This window comes from Carassius carassius, chromosome 17 (assembly GCF_963082965.1).
Source record: "Carassius carassius chromosome 17, fCarCar2.1, whole genome shotgun sequence".
Classification (NCBI taxonomy): Eukaryota; Metazoa; Chordata; class Actinopteri; order Cypriniformes; family Cyprinidae; genus Carassius; species Carassius carassius.
This window is the reverse complement of record NC_081771.1, coordinates 26,502,072-26,523,887: the sequence shown is the minus strand read 5'-3', so window position 1 is coordinate 26,523,887 and position 21,816 is coordinate 26,502,072. Positions and strand designations below refer to the sequence as shown.

The 21,816-nt window shown below is 41.2% G+C and overlaps 1 protein-coding gene across 21 annotated transcripts in view; it reads left to right on the top strand.

Annotated features, from left to right (window-relative positions):
• The first annotated feature begins 646 nt into the window (after positions 1-646).
• The window catches only part of baz2ba (bromodomain adjacent to zinc finger domain, 2Ba), an 82,963-nt gene continuing 61,793 nt past the window's right edge, over positions 647-21,816 (top strand). For 19 of the 21 annotated variants that reach the window (XM_059571485.1, XM_059571481.1, XM_059571484.1 and 16 more), the window contains exons 1-2: positions 647-837; positions 14,218-14,260. The gene's annotated coding sequence lies outside the window, so the exon portion shown is untranslated. Of the gene's footprint in view, positions 838-1,093; positions 1,247-13,541; positions 13,565-14,216; positions 14,261-21,816 lie in introns of those variants that run through there. The other 2 variants (XM_059571468.1, XM_059571469.1) reach the window with 2 other exon arrangements.

Sequence of the window (21,816 nt, the reverse complement as noted above, 5' to 3'; positions counted from 1 at the left end):
AGCTATTGAGGTAATTTGAGACAAATGCAATCAAGTTTGATCAACCAATCTTAGAATTAAATTTCCATTTCACTGGATGCCATATTATCAGATTTCCACTGCTATTGTACAGCATAATAAGTCTTCACATTCATTTGCAAGCACAATCTCATTAACACGTGCAGCCTTGTAACTTTTATACAGTACGTGTCAATTTTGATAACTGATCACAACTTGATAAAAAAAAAAGTTTTCAGGTGATTTAAAAACCATGCTCAGCCATGATGCAAATATGTCTTAATAATATTAATAAAGAACTGATTTAACTTCTTAAGTAGTCTTTAAGAGAGAGAGAGAGATGACATAAAATACAACCTAAAGGGTTAAAAACAACAACAACAGCCTTACAGCGTTTTCGGCTCTCCGTCATTGACAGATGTTTTGTAAACAGTAAACGACACTTTACGAAAAAAAAAAAAGAATACAGCGTGCAATGTGCATAATTCGGCCACCTACACACGTTTGCCTTTTCACGGCGAATAAAAGTTTTATCGTATTAGTATTGTCCGCTAACGTCTCTTTGATTCCTTGAAGTGAGGCAGAATAAACCTTGAAAGGACGCTCCTTCAATCTGCTATTCGTAACTAACACACACACACAAACACACGTAGTCACTCACTCACTCACTCACTCACACACACCGAGACTCAATTACTGCCCAATTCCCTTCTTCATCATCTCCTGCTACACCGGCCTCTTCCAAAAGCAAATCGAAAAAGGAAAACAAAGAGCAACGTTACCTGAAGTGATACTTCGAACCCAATCGAGGCGGAATTACGCGAAGTGTCAAAACTAAGGGGTAAGTTTTGAATTTATTGAGAGCTGGATCAGTTATTTCATTGGCGAATCAATGTTGTGTCGCGGGTTGGCTTGATTTCTTAGCGAGGGCAGCTAACTTGATAGTTTCTTTAGGTTGGCTACGCGTGTCCCTCGAGCGTAAAAAGAAACTTGTCGAAAGCATTTCAACGGCGTTGTCGGGAAAAGCCGATCGAGAGAAATATTCCGATGCGACCGCGAATGGCGCAAAAGTTTACGAGTGGACACAATGTTGCGCGCGGGGGTTGTGACTTCATAATAGGAATCTGCCTTTGTGCCCTCTCGCGTGCGCTTTAACTGCTACGTTTTTAAATGTAAACTGTCGGTAAACACTCGTTAATGTTTCCAAACATGTTTCAAAAGAGCAAGCGGTTCCCCGTCGTTCGTTTGGGTACGTAAAAATGTAATATTTGATCTTATAGGGCTTATTTGAAGAGGGCGATGCGGGAGAGTCACTTGGAGGAGCTGACGCTACCTTTGGTCTGTTTAATGTCCGTCTCTCAGATGATGGCAAAGGCTAACAGTTTTTCATTGAGACAACATGATAAAAGCATTTACTTTACAAATCCTTTTGATAAAAGCTGTTAAAAGCACACGGTTTGGTATTTTCGATGGGGAAATCGGCTGCTCGGTCGGAGCGGGTCGCTGGTGTAGAGTTGGAGCTTCGCGTTGCTCTTATCTTTGTTGCTTCCTTAAAGAGCAGCAGCTGCCGCCTGGCCGAGTTGTTGAAATTTATCCCTTTGTGTATATTACAATATCCTCCATTTTTTCTGCTCTCTAAACAACAAGCCTCACGCCATCTTGGTTAATTTGAACTGGCGGATCCGTGTGTTCTTAGGACTCGACCTGCACATGTCGTTCGTTACAGGCAGAAAGTTTAGAAATGTCTTATGTTGTGTCGGTGACGTCATGTGAAGTTTAAGTAAAATGTGATGTTTTGCCAAGAAAGCGTCGAATTTGTTATCTCGCTCGACTTTGGTGGAAAACTCTGCTTTTCGGTTAGTTTTGCTGTAGGAATGTCTCCGGATGAATAAATACAAACATTTTGATGTAGCCTACTCTTAAGAATCGTACGCGCTGTTTAATGATTCGGTGTTTACAGGTGGAATGAATGACATCAGCGTGTAATGATGTCATTTAGTGAGGTGAACTGTTTGTCTTTTCTTTGTCTAAAATTAAGATATTTTTTTTTTACATTTCATAATTCCCATGAAGCATTTCTTAAGAATGTGCTGTGATGATGAATCCGTGAACTATGGTTTCACATCCATTTAAGAGATTTTTTTTTCTCCCTCGAAAGACCAGAATCGGATTTTGATCCTTTCAGGCATAGGATATTTGAGTTTGTCACATGAATTTATGGCTCACAAGGTTATTAATTATGGTCTTACTTTACAGTCATTTCCTCATTTAAAAGACTTCAGATGTTTTAGTTATTATTATATTATTATAAGTCATTATGATATGCACGTTTTTATAGAGCCTTTGTGTTTTATTTGTGCATGTACACACACAGTGTGTAGCTAAAGATAGTTTTTCCTCAGTAAATTTGTAGTGGTTTGTGAATAAACAGTCCTCTCAACCTTCAAAAAAAAAGCAAATGTTACATATTTGAAAGTTTCTGTTGTGCAAGTCATGAACTTTTTACAATTAGTGGTCAGTCAAGCAAAACCCGCAGGCTCGCCATAGGCTGGTTAAATGGCTGGACTGTGTCTGCTTTGTATCAGTAGGGCTCTTTCTCATCTAGCCCAGTGCCCTAGTCATTATGCATGGAGCAGGCTGTTGTTTTTACAGAAAGCCTCAGATGGAGAAGTCAGTGTTTCCACCTCCCATCTCTTTGTCTGAGTATGTGCTTCTGCTAAAACCATGAGAGCAGGGGAGCAGATGTTTAGCCAAACATCCTGACGCGATGCTTTTCTCTTGTGGGAATGCCGCCTCTTCCTCCCTGTTCCCGATGCATCGCCTTGACAGCTGCTTGATTTCATGGAACCTCTAAGAAGCCATTAGCGGTATCAGTGAATTGAAATGGAGCAGTCTCACCCACTCTTTTCTTCCATTAGAAATGACTATTGTTGGATGTTTTTCCCCTTTCTTTGTGAGCATGTGTGTTTGTTTTTATTATAAGCACACAGAAGAGCTCTTATATACTTGTGCTGTTTTTCTCACCACGAATTAGGGAGAGCAAATCTGTCAGGACCTGTTTGTGCTGTTGGGGTTTAAAGGGATCTCACACTGTGCTCTCTCAAGCACACCCAGACCGCTGGATGTCTGTAGCTGCGAAGACAAAAAAAAAAAAGAACTTTGCTCGGGGTTAGAGTGTCAGCCACACGTTTCTGTCCATGATGTTTGTTGTTTTCCCTACAGGATATGGGTTAGGCTTGTGAGAAGATGTTCGTATGTAAGAATTAGTTTAATTTGGGATCTTTAGAAGGATCTTGTTTAAGCTCTGTTTGCATGTCTTTGTTGTGCGTACAACAACAAATGATTGCGGTGTAATGAGCTGATTACGAGAAAATGTGGGCTGTAAGAAATGGGTCTCGAGTGCAGAAGCTGTCGAATGCAAGTTTAGCTCAGGCAATCCCCAAATGTGCATGAATTTGGGTTTATAATCACACTTCCTCCAAAAACGGGCACTGATCAGTGTGGTTCATTTAAAGATGATTTGAATTTATTGGATGTTCCACTCACGCTGTTACATATGAATGACTGTAGAGCAGTTAACACGGACAGCCCTGCCTGTGTCTCATAGTCTAAATGGCTCTATGGGGTTTCATTCTACATCTTATTGGATTAGATGATATTATAGTCAGCTGCAGTGTATAACATTGTGCTTTCACTTTAACAACTTACTTGACACCCTTTCTAGAAGATTTCTTATGCCTCGGTTACGTTTGGTAAATGAACCCTCTATTTTTAGCATTGTAAACCCAATTCAGATTATTTAAAACCTTGAATATGATTTAAATTATAATGTATATATATATATATATACACACAGTCATGGCCAAAAGTTTTGAGAATTACATAAATATTAGTTTTCAAAAAGTTTGCTGCTAAACTGCTTTTAGATCTTTGTTTCAGTTGTTTCTGTGATGTACTGAAATATAATTACAAGCACTTCATACGTTTCAAAGGCTTTTATCGACAATTACATGACATTTATGCAAAGAGTCAGTATTTGCAGTGTTGGTCCTTCTTTTTCAGGACCTCTGCAATTCGACTGGGCATGCTCTCAATCAACTTCTGGGCCAAATCCTGACTGATAGCAACCCATTCTTTCATAATCACTTCTTGGAGTTTGTCAGAATTAGTGGGTTTTTGTTTGTCCACCCACCTCTTGAGGATTGACCATAAATTCTTAATGGGATTAAGATCTGGGGAGTTTCCAGGCCATGGACCCAAAATTTCAACATTCTAGTCCCCGAGCCACTTAGTTATCACTTTTGCCTGATGGCACGGTGCTCCATCGTGCTGGAAAATGCATTGTTCTTCACCAAACTGTTGTTGGATTGTTGGAAGAAGTTGCTGTTGGAGGGTGTTTTGGTACCATTCTTTATTCATGGCTGTGTTTTTGGGCAGAATTGTGAGTGAGCCCACTCCCTTGGATGAGAAGCAACCCCACACATGAATGGTGTCAGGATGCTTTACTGTTGGCATGACACAGGACTGATGGTAGCGCTCACCTTTTCTTCTCCGGACAAGCCTTTTTCCAGGTGCCCCAAACAATCGGAAAGGGGCTTCATCGGAGAATATGACTTTGTCCCAGTCCTCAGCAGTCCATTCACTATACTTTCTGCAGAAGATCAATCTGTCCCTGATGTTTTTTTTTGGAGAGAAGTGGCTTCTTTGCTGCCCTTCTTGACACCAGGCCATCTTCCAAAAGTCTTGGCCTCACTGTGCGTGCAGATGAGCTCACACCTGCCTGCTGCCATTCCTGAGCAAGCTCTGCACTGGTGGCAATCCGATCCCGCAGCTGAATCCTCTTTAGGAGACGATCCTGGCGCTTGCTGGACTTTCTTGGACGCCCTGAAGCCTTCTTTACAAGGATTGAACTGCTTTCCTTGAAGTTCTTGATGATCCTATAAATTGTTGATTTAGGTGCAATCTTAGTAGCCACAATATCCTTGCCTGTGAAGCCATTTTTATGCAATGCAATGATGGCTGCACGCGTTTCTTTGCAGGTCACCATGGTTAACAATGGAAGAACAATGATTTCAAGCATCACCCTCCTTTTAACATGTCAAGTCTGCCATTCTAACCCAATCAGCCTGACATAATGATCTCCAGCCTTGTGCTCGTCAACATTCTCACCTGAGTTAACAAGACGATTACTGAAATGATCTCAGCAGGTCCTTTAATGACAGCAATGAAATGCAGTGGAAAGGTTTGTTTGGGGATAAGTTAATTTTAATGGCAAAGAACGACTATGATCTATAGTCTATGGACTATGACTATCATCTGATCACTCTTCATAACATTCTGGAGTATATGCAAATTGCTATTATAAAAACTTAAGCAGCAACTTTTCCAATTTCCAATATTTATGTAATTCTCAAAAATTTTGGCTACGACTGTATATATATATATATATATTAAATATATTTTGTAATTTAAATATGTGTGTGTGTGTGTGTGTGTGTGTATATATATATATATATATATATATATATATATATATATATATATATATATATATATTAAATATATATTTATATTTTTGCACTGGCACAAAAACCACAGCAAGGTTGACCATTGAAAAACCTAGTTCTTTGTATCGTCATTCTGGATACAGAGACGTTATTTGCAGCATCTTCAGTGACAACCCATTGATTTAGGTTTTTAAACATGCATCAATCAGTGTCGTTAATTGCAAAATTGATCTCAATGAACTTCGGAAAGCTCAGCCTAGAGTTTGCGGACTGTCGTTTGATTTAACCGTTCTATAAAAGTCAGAGGCAGCGAGAAGTTCTCACCTGATCATAACACCTGTCATTTAAAGAGCTAGAATGCAAGCGCTGGCTTGATTATACAAGCTGTGGTGTGCCACGTGTGTGGCCAGTAACTGCCAAATGAATCAGCCCCGAATACTCAATGCTTGAAGGTCAGCGGTGAATTTGTTTTCCGAGCAGGTTGTGTCCTTGCACTCATAACAACTTGGCAAATCATCTTGTAAATACTGACAGATACACTTCCCTGTGCTGCTTTGTGAGAAGACAGTTGGCATGATGCTAATCGGTATCATGGATAAGTGCATCTCTATCTTGACTTACTTGGCTAATGATTTATTTTGTCGTTAGCAAACAGCTTTGATTGTAGAATTTCCTCTCAACAGTTGGCTCTTACATAATAGTAGGTTATGTGGGTTGCTGTTTAGCGTGAACATTAGCGCTCGGAAGACAACTGTTTGTGTCAGCAGAAATGCAAGTCGGTCGCAGCAGACTTGATAATTGTGTCGCAAACATGATCTTCTTTACCTTTGGCCTGCCGGTCTGTGGTAACGAGGCCGAGGAGCTGGAGATTTGTGTTTCTGGAGACAGTTAAATGAATGAGCTTTTCTACCAGCAGCTGAAGCGGGTCACACCAAACTGACTCTGTTTTCAGATAAACATAGGGGCCGAATTTCAGAGGCATGCAATTAGCTGCTTTTTGGTTCAGCGTCCCTCGGGCCTCTGTTTATCATTCAATGTGAGAATATCCCTGATGAAACTCAAGGTTATTTTTGTTGGGCTGTCTGAGCGCTTGTTTTTCACAGACAAGGTGAAAAGGTTGATTTTTCCCTCAAGAAAGGCTTCATACTGAGACTTGAGAAAGAAAAATCTCCTTTGCTGTAACTTCACAGTATAGAATTAAGCTTCGGGAAGTGCACGTTCAGAATACGTGTGTATCTTTCCGCCAGCCTCTGCTGTTAATCAACGAGGCCGATCTTGTGCTAGACACCTGAAGGTCGTCATTCTGAAACCTTTCTGTGCGCCTGTTGTTCTGCTTTCCATCTGCCCCCCTCTCTCTTTCTATCTATCTCTCTCAGCTCGTCAATGAGGGTTTGAGTGCATTAGTGTTTCCGGGCAGAGGAGTATTCTGGAGAGATGAGGGCTGTTTTTTTCAACCTGCACCGCTTGTGTCTCCGGTGTTGTTTGCCCTCCAGGAGACTGTCATGTTGCCTGTGCCGTGGGTTGCCACTGCGGTGCTCCATTCCCCCCGCTGAGATAATGGAGCCCATGTTTGAAATGCCAGTAGTTTGGCCTATTTGTTCTAGTGCTTATCGCTATATTTGAATCCAGAGTAGAAATAGCCATGATTTCAGGAATGGCTGGAACGATGCTCCTCTTGTGGGAGAGGGCAGAAGGACGGCTTGGTGGGATTTGGCGAGAGCTGTGGGATGGGAGAGAATCTACTGCACTCTGACAGCTGACTACAGGACATGCAGTATTTGACCCTCGCACACATATGCACACATACGCACTCAAAGACATTCAGAGATTGTGCTCAAGCAGCCCCCTCTTATTTATTGATCTCGCTGCATTTAAAATCTGGTCACTGCCACCACAAAGCCTTTTCATTTTAGCTGCGCTGGCAAAGAGCACCTTGGTGCAGCAAGAATTTCGAAATTTTTAATTTGCGCAGAAAGGCCCACGAAATGATAAGGATGAGATGGAGACAGAGAGACAGCAAAAGGATTGAAAATAGAATCGTTTCAGCTGACACTGTAATGTGCTTTAGAAACCGAAGCCTTTATGTTTTGCGTAAATTAGCTTGCTCTCAAAAAAAAAGCTCTTTTTATTTTAGCTCTTTAGACATTAACATGGTTAGTAGGGCAGGTTTGTTGGAGGACACCAGCATTGAACCCTGACATGACACATGAAGAAGTAAGGTTCTTGTTTTTTAGTAAAATAATCTAGCCTGGTTTCAACTAGGTCTTGAACAGTAAACAAACCACTGTTGGATTAGCTGTGAGGTTTTATAAAAAGATCTCCAGATTGAGAGAGCTGGATTAAGGATTCTAATCTGCTATCGCATGAAGGTGGATCATGGTGTGTTCCTGGAGTCTACAGACGCTGGATTAGGCGCTTCAGCAGGCCTCATGCTCACCGATCCGCAACAAATGTGTGTGCGTGTGTGTTTTGAGGGGGGCGTCTGTCTCAGTCATTAGAAATTAGGGTGAGGCTGCTTTGTTTAAGGTTGGAATGGACGGGTGATTCTTTGTTTAAATAATGCAATCAGTTGAAGAGATAAGGTTAAAGACTGCAGGTTATTTAGGTAGCAAAAGAGTGTTTATGTCATCAGATTGTTCAGTGAAACAGTCTGTGGTGTGGTTGTTTCACATGACACTCAAAATGAGAGGAAAAACACTGCATCTGCTTTCTCTTTCTCTCAGTTTCTATCTCTCTGTATTATCTCTGTTAGATGGGTAGAAAGCTGTGAAACCCGTCTGTAATATGAGCAGTCAGTAAACTTGGCAATAGCAATAGAAGAAGCCTGATCCGAAGGCCATGAAGAGCCTCTTGTTGAGTCCTTTCAAGTGGTAGTGTGTGTATGATTGCATGGAAGTGCACTTGTATGTTTGTTCTGATGGCAAAGCATCATATGGACGCATTCTAGGGCGAAGTATGAAATGAATGGTTGAGTGAGCAGTGCATCCTTATTTGACCACAGTGTTTGTGTGCGAGTACCTCTGTAACCGAAAGCCTTGTTTTGTGCTCTTAGGGTTTTATCTGAGTGTGTGTTTGTGTGTGTGCACAAGCATACGGGTGACTGTGCATCTATGTGTGTTGTGTGTGTGTGTGTGTAGAGATGGAAATATCCTTTGCTCCTGCAGGCTAGAATAAATCCTGTGTGAGAGCTCCCTGGTGTAATCCAAACACTGCCAGCTAATTTAAGCGTGCAGTAGGAGCAACAGAATCTTTCATGACAATAATGCATTTAGTCTAGAGCTCATCTTCACTTCCTTCAGTCATCTATCCAGAAATCACCTTGACTTCAATGTTACAGCTCAAAACAGAACCCAACACAACCGCTCGAAACACCACCACACCCCAAAAGTGCAGCTCATCACCCCACTTTATTGAACATTCCAATAACGTAGCTCAAGAAACCACCACACAACTTAATGCTACCTCTCAACATACTATCACAACCCAACATTACAGGCCCAACACTACAACTCATCATTCCACTTTGACTGAACATCCCAACACAATGCTCAGTTCACCACCGTAGCCACATACAATTTAGCGCATTGCAGGCCCAACTGGTGGGTCATCTGGTGGTGACCAGATGATCCAACCCAACACTTCAACATGGCACTTGACAGAACATCCCAACACAATGCTCACAGCAGCATCGTAACCCAAAACAGCTACAAACCACCACACAACAATATACTTTAGCTTAGGTCACTACAACCCAACACTACAGCTAAATATGCCACCGGATGACCTGAAATAACAGCTCAATATACCACTTAACTGAATGTCCCAACAACAAACTGAACACACCATCAGAACTCAACACTGCATCCCAGCACCCAACAGACACATCAGCTTAACAAACCACACAATCTTATACTATAGCCTAACTCGCCACCATTGCCCAACTTGCCACCAGAGGCCAGTTGCATAAACTTAGCCACCATGTTAAGACTGTGTCTAAAGAAGTAGTTTGACAAACAAGCAGTTACTAAGGGGTAATCAGTCCTTAGTAGTTTCAGTCCTAAAGTCTTACTTTTTCAATACAAATAAGACCAATCTACCTTTTCATAACGGAATAAAAAAAAAGTTATGACCGGTCTTTAAGAAAAATAATTAGTTGACTAACTTTTTAAGACTAATCTAAATGTTTTATGCAACCGACCCCTGATGATCCAACACCTCAACATGGCACTTGACTGAACATTCCAACACAATGCTTAACACACCACCATAACCTAACACTGCACACCCAGTAGACACTGCATGATGACCTTATACTGCAGCTCAACACACTTCCCCCCACCTAAACACTTAAGTCCAACACACCCACAGGTAACCCAAAATAACAGCTCAATTCACCACTTGACTGAACATCCCAACAACATGCTCAACACACCACCACAACTCAATTCAACACTATCTTTCACACAGTCTCAGAACAACAAATCAACACCAGCAGATTACTCAACTCAACACAATGCTTAAATAAACATCCAAGCACCATAGCTCAACACAACACCATAACTTAACAATAGGTCTGAACTCCACACCCGATTACCCTCCGCAACAGCTCAATTCACTACTTTTTTGGACATCCCAAAACCATGCTCAGCACACCCACTACAAGCCAACACTATACGCTTAACAAAGCAGCATGACTTAAAGCAACAGTTTAAGCCACTTCCACAACCCACATTACAGCTCAACACGCGGCTTTACTGAACATCCCAACTCCACCCTAACCCAACACTACACATCCAACAAACCACCACATGACCTAGCACAACAGCTCAACATGCCATTTGTTACATCTCAACACCATAGCTCAACACACTACCATAACCCAACACAAAAACTCAACCTCAACCTTTCAGAAGTACATTGGGAACGAAACAATATTGGTGCCCACTGGCATCAGCTACACTCATTTCTCAGAATATGGCTCCACAGAAGAATATAAGTCACAGTTTTGAAGTATCATGAGGGTGAGTAAATGATGACAGAAGATTTACATGAACAACAACAGCATTCATCTTCCTCAGCATACTTCAGACCATCATGTCTTTAATATATTGTAATATTTGTTGGAATCATATGCTCTATATTTGTTTTAAAAGGCAGGCATTTTTTGTCATTGTTGCTGCTTCACAGGATTGATGTCAGGTTGATGGCGGGAGCTTTCCCGTTGGGTGTGTTGAGCTTAGGGATGATAGATGATCTGGTTGGTTTGTGTGTGTCAGTGTGTTTGTTCGTATGTGTGTGTGTGTTTGAGAGGAAAACGTGACAGCTGCATAGGCAGTGGGATTGACCTTCATGCAGAGAAATCTCAAGGCCTGTTTGATTACACGGTATTCTGCTGCTTTGCGTTCTTTAGCGCTTAACTTAATTCACGGACAGCGTTAAATATGTGATTGGCTTCTTTTGACTGCCAGTGTTATTGTTCAGGGCCCTCAATTAGGGTACATGTTGTTCAAATAATATGGTCACATGTAAGGCTGTTATCTTTGTTTTTTGAAACGGTGGTATTGTGCCAGTACATACTTCGGTTGATATAAAGTGGCCTTAAAGAGTTTAAAATGATATTTGGACACTGTTAAAATCACAAGGCCTCACTTTTTCTTTGTGGTTTACTAAAATGTAAAGTGTTAGATTTGGTATTGTACAATTCTGCTCATGTTTACATGCCACTTAAATGTGCAAGATGCGATTTGTAAGTTTATTTTTCATAAAACAAATAAGAGTAAAAATGCATTTACAGATAGGTTCCACAAAACAAAATAATAACAGAATTTACTCAAATAATTAAATTGTTTCATAATACCATATGTTGCCTCCACAAGCATCAGTGACTCTATGTATGCTTTTAATAGTTGTACATAAGTCTGGTTTGTTCTGGGAGGTGAGAACTACCCACTGTTCTTAGCAAGTTCTTGGGTTTCTCAGCATGGATTGCACATTTGGCTATATGATGCTTGAGGAGTCAACAACAGATGATATTAAGAGCAGGATGAAACACCTTACATTACCCATTTTTCTCACATTTTCCTTTAAAATTGTGCACTTATAATTTTGTAATATCATCAGAGACCATTAAAAGTCTGTGTGTGTGTGTGTGTGTGTGTGTGTGTGAGAGAGAGAGAATTCTCAACTAATTGAAATGTTTTAAATTATGACATGCACAAGATTCCTTGGACTGACTAGTGAACAAACATTTGACATGTTCTCAAAAGCTCTTGTAAGGATTTGCATTTCACATGCATTTTACAGGATTTCACTTGACACTTTAGGCTGACCTAAAGTAAAGCTTCTGATCATTTTCCCATTAGTTTGTTTGTTTTCGTGAGTGCCTTAAACATGTTTTCTGTTCCTGCCGTGTCTGGCGATGACTGTAGAGCTTCAGAAACTTTCCCACATGTTCTACCTTTGTTTAAAAAGTGCTCTATTTCATGTGGAGACACATGAGTGTTTTCTCTCTCTCTCAATCTTTCGCTCACTCTTGTTCTTCCTTTTGCTTCCATCTGGTCTTCATTTCCACCAGACTTCAAAGGTGAAGGAAATCGAGGATAGGAAATGGGTTGAATATTAATTTGGCTTTATTGTCACAAGTTCTGTTCTGCACAGATGAACTTTTACAACAAATGTAAAGCCAAATTACAGCAGTGTTTAGCAATCCGTTCAAAGACGACTGCTATGTCCTTGTGTTAGAGAGAGCAACTCTTTATGTATGTGTGCGTGTGTCGCACGGTTTTTCCATTTAGCGTGTGAGTGATGACCTCCAGTGTGGGCAGTTTAAGTTATAGCGCACCCCCTTCTCTCTCTCAGATGGAGCTAATTGTCTGGTGGCCATTTTTGAGGAAGTGTTTCCAGGTATGAGGGTTTTTTTGCCCTCTGTAAGGCCATGTCCTTTTCTTCCCTCTGTATTTATCTTTTCCCCCATCTCTTCTTTTCTACTGGATAAACTGCAATCGGCCTAATGATGAAAGAATACGATTATCAACAAGAGAGGAAGAGATCTGGTCCAAGGCTTTTTTTTTCCAGTCACAGAACTCACACACAGATTCCATTTTGTCAGCTTTCAGCTGGGCATAATACAGCGATAAAAGACTCTGCCCTGCAGCCACACTGAATCATGCAGAGCAAAGAGAGGGAGGGAGAGCAAGAAAGAGTCGAGAAAGCAAGAGAAAAGGAAAGAGAAGTCTCTTTGTGATGTGTGTGCTCATATTGTATGAAAAAAGATGAATCACTTCTATTTAGGGATCAGTTTCCTGAAACTGGACGGGTGAGACGATTCCACGGGAGATAGATTGTCGGGACTTGCCTGTGTTTCTCTGAAGGGTTGGAGCTAAACGTCTGCAGTCGTGGCAAGGTGCTCCCGAAAGGACTGGCTCCGCAGACAGGAAGTATCAACCTGGAGCAGAAAGAACAAAAAGGAAAAAACCCTCCCCTCCCGTCGTTTCTCCTTGCACACCATCCTCACAGCTGCACACAGTTTGCAATCTATCCGAAGGGGGTGCGTTATCATTTCATCTAAATTCCTCCCCCTAGGCAAGTCAATAAAAAAAATGTAGCGTCAAGACGTTTTTGATTAGCTGGTCCTCAGGATGGATGAAGATGTTTGGGGAGAGCTCAGGCTTTGTGCTACTACGCACAAATTCCGGCCTTCTTTAGCAGTAGCGCCATGTTATTGTGGTAATGATCAGGCTGAATGTATCGTGTGGTAAATGATCAACCCCACCAGTGCGCTTGCCATTATCTCAGACTTCGTCTCCCGGAGCTGTCATTAGGGCTGAACTCCCCCCAACATGTCCTTGGCCAATGCGGCGATGGAGCGCCTCCACCGTAGACGGATGAGTCGGATTTTGATTGACGTGTGGATGCTGTCAGTCACAGCCTGGCCCATTGTGTAGCAAACAGTGGTAAACTGTTCCAGACATCTAACTCTGCCCATATGGAAAGAACTAAAAAGAGGAACTAACTGCCCAGCCACAGATTACTCTGAGTGCGTCTGCTGTTCGTTTGTGGTGGTAATTTGTTTGTTTTTTTTCCTCATTGTGCATGTGGTTTTTTTTTCTGAGCAGTGTGTGTATGTGCAACTTGTTATCTGTGCAGATTGAGGAGATTGGAAACCGAATCTGATTTGTGTGTCTGTTTCACCTTTGTGTCTCACTGCTGTGATGTTCCTGATAATACTTAAGCACACACACACAAATGCTGCGAGAAAACTGGAGCAGGCTGGTTTTCTGCACAAGACAGCATGTGTGCTTGGAAAAACGTCCCACACACCCTGGGTTTTAAAGCCTTACTGAAATTCCAACAGGTCTAGCAGGAAAAAAAAGATGGAACCGGGTGCGTGTATGAGCATTCACACATTCATGTGTTTTTGCTTTACTTGTGTGGGCATGTGAAAAGTGGTTGTTAGTGTCTTTGTATATGTATGTGAGTGTTTTTCTTACTGTAAAACCATTGGCAGCCACTGGTTGGGTGTAAACACACTAAACACACTGTATTACTCCAGCCGCAGCGCTGAAACCCGTTCCCGTTGACTTTTCCCCTTGAGGCCGAAGCTTTTTATTAAATGTAATTTAGGACAGTTTACCTCAGTTTTGCTTCTTTTTAGTGACCAAATGTGCCATTAAAACACTTCCCCTTCTGTTTCTTTTTCCCGGTCTCCTACAGGTGGACAAGCAGTGATGTCACACAGCTGAGGACATTCCCACTCAGTGAGTATTTGTTCCATAATTCTTAGCAACCAGTCATCACTTTTTTTTCTTTCTTTCTTTTTTTTTTTTTTAAACCTTTGACTTTGCATTTTTTGCAAGACCAGTTTTCCAGTTTTGAAGTCATTTGTCACGGTTATGCACCTCTGTGTTTGTTTCGGGTAATTGGATGCTGTAACCGAAAAGGGTGAACACAGATTCAGCCGATTTAAACCTAATTTAATTTCATTCTTAGGATGTGAGCTCTTCTCACCCCTATCCCTCCCAATTAGCTGAAACAAAGCTCTCCAAAGGCAATTGTTAGGGTGACATTTCTTAAGCGTGCTTTGTTTTAGTTTTTTTTGTTGTTGTATTTGTAAAGATCTTTCATTTGGCAATTCATTTTCACAGCCGAGTCTCTTGAACAACCCGCAGCCGTGGAGAGAGTTTGTGCTTTGGAACAAACAAATCAGCCGGTTTCTCTCTCTCCCTGTGTGGGCTCAGGCTAATTGGTAGCGCGGATGCTGGTCGCGGTGTTAGCGGTGATGCTAGGCGGGCAGCAGCCTCTCAGGGCTCTCTGCTCGGCTGCATTGTTTCATTCCCCAGCTCCCTGGTGGTTTCAGAGAGTGACAGAAATACAAGGACGTTTCTTTCCACTCTCTCGCTGTCTCCTTCTCCCTCTCATTCTCTCTGTCTATACCACTAACAAGTGACAATGTAGAGTTTGAGTTCTGGAGTGCTTAAAGACTGAGAAAGGGACTGCAGCTGCCTCAGGTGAACATGCAGCTGTGTGTAGACCTCAGATGTGCGTGTGTGAGAGACAGAGAGAGAGTGGGTGTGTGTCTGTGTGGTGGCTTACAGATGACTTTTATTAGAAAAGCGCTCCATTCACACTCCAGAGGAAGTGATATATTTGGAAAGAAATACAAGGATGGCAAGAAAGAGAGAATGGGGTAGGGAAAAACAGAGAGAAAATACAGAGACAGACAAAGACGGGCTCTCAGCTCCTCAGCTACACATCACTGCGGCCTCTCGAATTGGCAGCAGTCACTGCCACCGCCTCAGCCATCAATAATGGTAATGGAAGCTCCATCCGAGTATTGATTTCTTGGAATTGTAGGAAGGCGTGAAGGGTCATCCGTGCTCAACGGCTCTGCTCGTTTAGTGAAGGCGAGACGGGTCAGGATTTTAGCATAAATCACACTAACATTGCTGTATGTCTGACTTACAAGGCAATCATGCTTTGAAGCAGCACTGTGCATGTCCTTTTAATGCCAGACAATGCCCTAGAATTTTTTTTTTTTTTTTTTACTTGTTTTTGGGGCTGTCAGTTTAACACCTTCATTTACTACAATTAATTACTAAAAATAAGGTGTTAAAAGAATCAGCACATTTAATCATGCCCTCTGACTTAAAGGCAGCGTGCTTCATCAAACTGCATTAGCAGGTGGCAAAGAACAACAACTACTGTATGAAACCGAGATACGGCTATAGTAGTGTTGTTACTATAGTAGTACTATAGTAGTTACTAATAAAGTATAGCGTAAAATTGTTTAAAATAAATCCTAAATAAAAAAACAACACTGAAAAACTTAAATAAAAAATAAGTACAATTTGAAGTACTTACATTTATAAAATTAAAACTAACAATAAATTAAAGCTAAACAATTGAAATAACAATAAACTAAAACTAATAATAATGACAAAGAACTTTGCAAAATTACTAAAATTTGAATGACACCTAAAAATAAATACTGTACAATTAGAGAAATAATAAAATAACACTGTTCTTTAAAAGTCCTTAAGTCTAGCGCAGACATATTGGTGACTTAATTACAGAATCCACTTTTTTTGTCTATCCAGTGGTTTACTTATCTACCACAATTGATTTATTTTAATTTTGTAACTTTTCTCAGCAAATATTGATATATGCAGTTAATTGTGACTTATTTAGAACATGTGATAGATTTATAACCTCCATAACATGCAGTCAGAGTGTTGCATTGCAAATTAAGAATATACAGGTTCGAAATTTAAGATTCAAGAAAATGTAAAATAAGTTGCTTGGCAAAAATCTCTGCCAAGTTCTTAAAAGTAAATATAGTGTTAACTGATAGTAGAAACCTAAACAAAAGCATACTGAAGCCTCACAAGAGTATCGGTTATAGGGATGAACTTTCCTTTCTCATGAAAAAAAGAAAGGAAGGAACAAAGCAAAACACTGCTTGGACACCCAGAGGGAATTACAAAAGTTTATGGATGGAGAGAATATCAACCAGTCTCTTTGGAGAGTTGAAATTGTAAAGTAAAATCAGATCTGTCAGGACATATCGAGGAAAAACACACTCCTCTATCCTTTTCATTCTGAAATGGAGGTTATAAGTTGTAGTCACTGAAAATGCTGGAGACTATATAGAAGAGAGAGAACTGAGCTCTTGCAATCTTGCCCAGGGGCAAACTAGCTATTTATTAGCGCACATGTTAAACCCTCTCTCTTCAAAGCAAACTTTCCTCCCAGCCTCCCACAGAGGGGCAAAGAGAATAATAAAGCAGAGGAAATGGCATTTCTCTGCACAAAGTGGATATGTGTTTAGTGTAACCGACTACTCTTAATGTTGAGAAAGAAACAGGAAATAAAAGCAAAGGAAGACAAAAGAGGGTGGTGAGAAGGAAAAAAGAGACAAGAGAATGTGTTTGAGCATAGATCTTGGCCAGGCAGTGTCAGGCTCCTGGCCTCTCTCTTTCTCTTTCCTGCATCCCTGGGGACGGCTCATAGCTCATACTTCCTGCTGGAGAGTTCTTGAGCAGGAATCATGGTGGAGGGGTCTGTTTTCATTGCTGGTGCTGTGCAGTAGGAGTGTGTCTGTACTTGTGCGTCAGAGGCAAAACATACCGGTTGTTTGATACAAATGATGCAGGCCTGCTGGATTCTGTGAACGCGCATGTGTATGAAAGGTGTAATGGACCCCTGCCTGAACTCTGCTGGCCTCTCCAGATCCCCGGTGAGAGTTATTACCTCAGTACAAAATTCTGGACACACACACACACACACACACACACACACACATGCACACACACACACACACAGTGAAGGAGAGAGTTTGAAATGGGGTGCCTCAAGTGTCTGTCATTGGCCCTTTTTGTTTCTCTCTCTCTCTCTCTCTCTCTCTCTCTCTTTCTCTCTCTCTCTCTCTCTCTCTGTCCCTCTGCTTGCCACTTTCAATTTTACTTTTCCTTCTTGCCTTAAATATTTATGCTCGGTCAGGGTACGAGGCCATGCTGATTCGGACTGTTCTGGAGGATACAGCAATAAATACTGAATCTTCCATAGAGAGAAAGAATGAGTCAGTTATGAGGCAGTTAATATTCAAAGTACATCATAAACATAATCTCCTATTATCTTGCCTTACCCACTTGCATAAGTTTTGTCATCTATGGCTTTATACACATACACACACAGTACACATATGCAGGTTCTACGAAGTGGATAGACGCTATTCATTTGCTGTTGTCATTGTATTTTAAAGTGGCAGTATAGGAACATGTAGGCACTGCTGTATCCATCACAACTAGAAAGATAGATAAATGAATACAGAAAATAGAAGATGGGTTGAGAGAGCGGGAGGGAGAGAGAGAGAAAAGGAGAAGGGGAAAAACATCCAGAAGGTCAGGATCAGCGGGTGGCCATCTAAGGGAACGACATGGAGAGACTCCGATTGAGTTTCACCCGCCCCGTTACCGTGGAGATCCATCCAATAATACCACCCTATCAACAGCAGAATCACTATAATACACTACACCTACAACAGACTGACAAATAGTGCACTGGCTAAACTGAGACAGCCACAGCAGGCAGTGATCAAATCTGAAGCAATATCTCGCTAATGCTCAATATGAATCCACATATTTTGCTTCAGCAGCACAAATGTTTTAACTCGGCCCAACCCTAAGGCAGATGTCCTTTTGAAATAATGAAAACTACCTATTTGTTGATTGTGGTCTAGCTAAACACGGTGGAACCATGTGAGAGTGTCAATGTGGTTACCATTTTTTTGGACTGCAGATAAGTCAAAACCAAACCGTTCCAGATTTGCAGGTACCTGATGTTCCGTAACACCTTCTGCTTAAAAACAGACACAAGAAATGAATCTAAGAATCATAACAGACACTAAGCCTTGAGGCCTTTCAGAGCAACTCAGCATAAAAGGAAAAATGCTTTATCGGCACTGCTCTTACAAACATACTGAAATGGCTCGAAATTAACCACCAGTCACCTTCAGGCTTTCTCCACGAGGCCACTTATGCCATTAAGCAAGCAACAGTTGAGTGAAAAAAACATTTTGAATCATTTTCTGCTTCCTGAGTGGGTAAATGACCATTTGCTGCCACCACTGTGTCTCTTGAAACAGCTTTTCCTTAGATGAAGATAACTCATGAAATGTCATTTTTAAAAGTTATTTCCAAGTCATTTACTCGAAAAACTACAAGTTGAAATGGCAGATACTCATATAATTTAGATGCTTCTTACACCACTTTGTAAGTTTTTTCATGCCTCTTCCAAATTTTTATTAATTTTATTTTAAATAAATCTTCTCATGAACAATACACAATGAAAGTCATTAGACAATAATACAAATATTATGCCTAGTCAACACTAGACCCTCAGAGACCTAAAGAGAGCCAGATCAAAACCAGTTCCAGTTTAAACCCTCTAAGAACAGATTTAAAAAAAAGGGCCCATGAGGCCTAGTTTCTGTCAAAGACAATATAATCAATGAATCATCAAAAAAAAAAAAAAAATGCTGAACTCTGTACAGCTTAGGTAATGTCTGGGAATTTCCAAAAATAGGTTTTCTTTCAGTAAATGGTGCTGGAGGTTATCTTCAGAAAGTGAATGTAAACTTTAGGAGGTCTAACTAATCATTATGTGAGTTGTTCGTTTTCTTTTCATTTTGTATGAGGTTTGCAATTTTTGTACCCATGATATCATCAGTGCAGTGATAATTAAAACCTCCATTATTATAAGTTTTATTTTTAGCAATAACATTAAAAAAACAAAATTATGTAGTCAAAATGTATCAAAGTAAAAATTATAACATACAAATATCCAGTAGTAGTAACAGTGCTTACTAGTAATTTGTGCCTCTCTTTAATGTGTTTTTTTTCATGGGTCCAGTCTACTGCATTTGTTAAAAGCACAATAGAGTTCATGCAACTTCTTTGCAATAGTGAAAACCTTAAGAACACTGCAGACAGACTTCTGTCTTTTTTGAAACTTGAAACTGAGATCATGGGCTCAAGACCAAGTGCATACAAGGCCCCAACTCTAATATCTTTTCATTTAAGTGATTCTACAAATGAGCATTCCTCAGAACGTCTTGACTTTAGCATGTTACCTCATGTAATTAGTCTAGGCGAACTTATTTCAGCAAGTAGGGTTTATTGTGTCATTTGTAAAGACAAGAGGTTGAGATGATGGTAGATGGGCGAAACACATCGAACACTTTCTTTCTAATGCTGGTGTACGTGTTTGTCTGTATGTGTGTTTTCCCGTGCTGACGCTAAAAGCGGCATGAGGATGGATCTGAAGGAGTGAGCGCTTGAATACTAATGAACAAACAGGAGAAGAGGCTGTGTGCTCCCATCTACCTCTCTGCAGTGGGCTCAATCGCTCCTCTCTCTCGCTCTCTCCCTTCATCTGCACCTCTCGCTCACACAGAGGATAAACTGTGTACATGATGACATTTACACCGCAGTTGCACGCAGAGGGAGTGTGTGTGTGTGTGTGTGTGAGCCCTCTCATTCCTCTCCCCATCTCTGTTTTTTTCCCTGCTCTTCCTTCATTTTGCTCTGTCCTCATCTTCTCTCCACCTCTCCTTCTCTCATTGTGTGTGTTCAGCACAGGATGCGCACCTCAAGGGAGCACACACACACAGAGGCCATTATTTATCTTTTTTGAAGGGCAAATAAAAAAAGGAGTGGCTTTGCTTTACTGCCACAAATTTGACACGCTGGCTGTGGTTCCAAACACACACTTACGACTCTTACTGAACAGAAGCCATAAACTGTGTGTGTGCAAGGGAAAGCAGCATCACAGCTTACATGGTTTACTGTGTAGGGTTTATGTTCCATTTACAGTGTAAAAACATGCGTGTATGAGGTGCGATGAGGGGGTGTGTGTTTTTGAGGTCGACCGGCGGGCATCTCTCCCTTCTCTCAGAGGAATTGGGCGGTTAAGGGCAGTTAGAGGGGCTCTTGGGGAGGTTGGGGGCCCTCAAAGAAGGTTAAAGAGATTCTATTGAATCTAACCCCCCCACCCTTTCACACACCAAGATTTGATCCCTCATAAACACACCTTTCACACCAATCACACACTTTCTCATACCTATCTCATTCACACTAGACATAAACACACACAAACCCCAGCCCTAGAATAGCAAGCCACCCAGGGGTCACTCCCCCTTGACCCAGGGTATTTAGAGAGAACCTGTGGCAGGCCCTGAGCTCAGAACAGGTGTTGGGACGATCTGGATCCAAGGTGGTCCGGGGAGATTCTCAGAGCATATCAGGGGATTTTTATATTCTGGGTGTCCAGGGAGAGCTCATTACGCTGGTTGTGCGTTCGCAGAACCTCCCTCACCTCTTGGAAAGGGAGAAAGAGCTGTGATACTGGACCTCAGGGAGGTCATTACAGAAAGAGAGGCTGAGATAGAGAAAAAAAAAACAGGGTGAGAGGTGGGTATGGAGTCTTAGAAACAGAAGCAATGAAGTTTGCTGAATCGTGTCTAGGGTGGAGGTCTCGGAGTGCAATTTTGGGCATTTGCAGCAGCTTTTGTTTATAGCGAAAGTGGAGAAAGGATGCACAGAAGAAAGAAACAGGATTGGCAAATGATGCCAGGCAGACTCAAACCTGCATCATCCAAACGAGCATTGAAGCTCAATAGCTACATGCACCCAAATAGTAGTCAGAATGATGGCTCAATTTTCATGTAAACACCTCAAGTCAATCCAATTGATCTCAACCTGAATGAAAGGGGTGATGTAGACCTGAAATAATCAGATCAATTGGGGAAAAAAATCTGTCTGACTTCTCAATTGGATTTAAAAAGACCATGTCACGTTTCTTTTTAGATATGTAAGGTAAAAATGACAAGGATGAGGTTTCAGAGCAACTTACATATTTGACCACTGGATGACGAGTCATAGCATTTCAAACAGTACGATAGCGATAATTTAATGATAGTAAGCGATACACATATTAGCTGATTTATTTCACACAACATAAAAAAGTGCTATTTAGTCAAACTGTCAACAGTTTTTAGAAGTGACACAAGGTAGAACACCAACATGATTATCATTAAGAAATGGGCAAATATCGTCTGATTTATCTGTCTGTCATTTATCAGGGTGGTGGTTTAGAGCGGTTGATACAACAAGAGCATTTCTCTGTCATATCTGGCTATTGTTTACAGCTCACAAGGGTCTTGAGTGTCAGGGGTGGTGGGGGGGGGCAGACGGTTTGGCGTGCAGATGGTCTAGGCAAGAGGGGGGCATTGTGTTTGTTTGTGGGTGATGTGCAG